General features: G+C 49.5%; 1 protein-coding gene across 9 annotated transcripts in view; it reads left to right on the top strand.

Moving 5' to 3' along the window:
- Positions 1–2,500, top strand: part of LOC139558886 (forkhead box protein P4-like) — a 168,172-nt gene that overhangs the window by 113,517 nt on the left and 52,155 nt on the right. The gene's annotated exons all lie outside the window — the stretch shown is intronic.

Genomic DNA, 2,500 nt, shown 5'->3' on the forward strand with positions numbered 1-2,500 from the left:
CCTCACCCCCCGTACCCCCTCATCCCCCTTCTCCCCCTCTCCACTTCCGCTTCTACTAATCTACCTCGCATCGCTCTCTTTTAAATTAACATGCAATGCCCCCTCAAAAAAAGAGAGAGGAGAGTGAAAAATGAAATGCATTTAATAAATGGCTGACTTCAAATCGCCTGGCTTTTCACTCTCTCCCCTATTCACAGGGCAATGAAAGGGGAGAAATCATTCACGGGGAGAGACAAAGCCGAATGAAAATATAATTCCACATTGTGAGCGTCTTTTGTTAGGGCCCGTCAAACCGCTAATGGCGCCCCTTTTGTTTTCTCCGTGGCGCTGGGAGGCGGTGGTGAGGTATAGCCGCTGCACTGCGCGCCTCCATAATCACACCGCTTTGTGATATTAGATTATAGTGGCAATTAATGCCGTCAAACCTTAACAACTCAGCATTCAGCCCCTGTCACACACCACCCCTCCATCCCCCCCACACACACACACATTCATGCCTGCCATCAGTGCATCCACCAACACACAGAAAGGTGCTATAACGCAGTAATTATTGCGCCTGCAACTTGAAAATGTCAATGAGCATGTGTATAAAATAGAATGTATGGGTTGTCAGGGGGTGAGAATGGGTGTGTGTGTGTGTGTATGTGTGTGTGTGTGTGTGTGTGTGTGTGTGTGTGTGTGTGTGTGTGTGTGTGTGTGTGTGTGTGTGTGTGTGTGTGTGTGTGTGTGTGTGTGTGTGTGTGTGTGTGTGTGTGTGTGTGTGTGTGTGTGTGTGTGTGTGTGTGTGTGTGACAGGAGAAGAGAATGGGATGCACAAGAGCAATTAATTACAGGTTTTAATTTTCCAGCCAAGAGTGACGAGCAGCATCGGCGGCGCAGGCAGAGCCAAATTGGCGTGACGCCAAGCGTACACAACCCCTCCCTCACCCTCACCCGCTCCTCAACCACTCATCACACCTGCTTAAAAGTATGCGTTATGGTGTCTGTAAGGTTTTACAATGGAGGAGGAGTACTAAGATGGCTGTGCGGTGGCTTCAATACAGCGCCCCCTGTCAGTCATCCAGGGTTTATATACATCATTGGTTTCCCCTCATGGGTAAATAACTCTTCCTCTGCAGACACACAGAAAGACAGGGGGATAGACTCTCTTAGCAGCCACCCCTGTTGTACCTGTCTACCCTTGTTCCCTTTACTCCTTACCCTCCCCCTCCCCCTCTCCCTGTGATGAGGGAGTGTGTTGGGTTATGGATGGCTTGTTTGATCACGATACGGCAGCTTACAATAAGGGATTGGACAGGGCCCGACACACAGGCTGCAGCTGATAACACAGGGAGGGAGGGAGTGAGGGAGGGAGGGAGGGGGTGTTAGTATTTATGGCCAATCTTGTTTACAAAGTCAAATCAGCCCTTTACAGATTTAATTTACCACTGACAGCTCTCCCTCTCTCTGCTGTTTCCTCTCTCTACTTCCCTCCCTCTCTCCCCTGCCGCCCCTCAGGCGGGGAATAGATAGACTCCTAAGAGAGACGGGTAGCCATGCAGTGCTGCGAAACACATGACTGCCAATATCAGAGAGAGCGCTAGAGAGAGAGAGAGCACAAGGGGTAGAGAGAGAGAGATAAGGGTAGAGAGAGAGAAAGGTAGAGAGAGAGGGGGGGTAGAGCGAAAGAAGGGTAGAGAAGGGTAGAGAGAGAGAGGGGGGTAGAGTGGGTAGAGAGAGAGAGAGAAGGGTAGAGAGGGGTGGAGAGAGAGATGGGGTAGAGAGGGGTAGAGAGAGAGAGAGAAGGGTAGAGAGGGGTAGAGAGGGGTAGAGAGAGAGATGGGGTAGAGAGGGGTAGAGAGAGAGAGAGAGAGAAGGGTAAAGAGGGTTAGAGAGAGAGAGGGTGGTAGAGAGGGGTAGAGAAGCTCTGTTTTTCCACAGGGGATTGAAGATGAATGTCCGTATATGAGCGGTTCTAACCCAGGGTCGTATATCTCTGTAAAAGCAGCCATCTCTTCCTAACAGCCCTTATTTGTATTGAGCAGAGTATTATTTTTATTGAGCTGTCCACTGTAGGCTGTAAAGGGAGAAGTAATCATCCCTCTCTTTCTTTCTCTCTCTCTCTCTCTTTCTCTCTCGCTCTCTCTCTCTTTCTCTCTCCCTCTCTCTCTTTTTCATCCTCTCTATCTCTCAGTGAAGAGGAACATAGCTCACCTGCTGGGCATCAGCTGTAGGACTAAACTACCATATGGATTTATCTTTCTCTCTCTTTTTGTGTCTATTTCTGTCTGTCTCTGTCTCTCTTTCCCCCCGTTCTCTCTTACACTCTCTCTCTCCCCACTCCTCTCTTCTCTCCCTCTCTTCTCTCCCTCTCTTCTCTCCCTCTCTGTGGGCTGACTGGAGTGTAATTGGTGGCTGTGAACTCTGGGGTGTTTGAGGCAAATCTTCTGAGGACGGAAGCTCTTAGTCATCAGGTGGATGTGTGCTTGGTGTGTGTTCAATCGACAGGTGAATGCTCTTT

Source organism: Salvelinus alpinus, chromosome 2, assembly GCF_045679555.1.
Source record: "Salvelinus alpinus chromosome 2, SLU_Salpinus.1, whole genome shotgun sequence".
In the NCBI taxonomy this organism is placed as follows: Eukaryota; Metazoa; Chordata; class Actinopteri; order Salmoniformes; family Salmonidae; genus Salvelinus; species Salvelinus alpinus.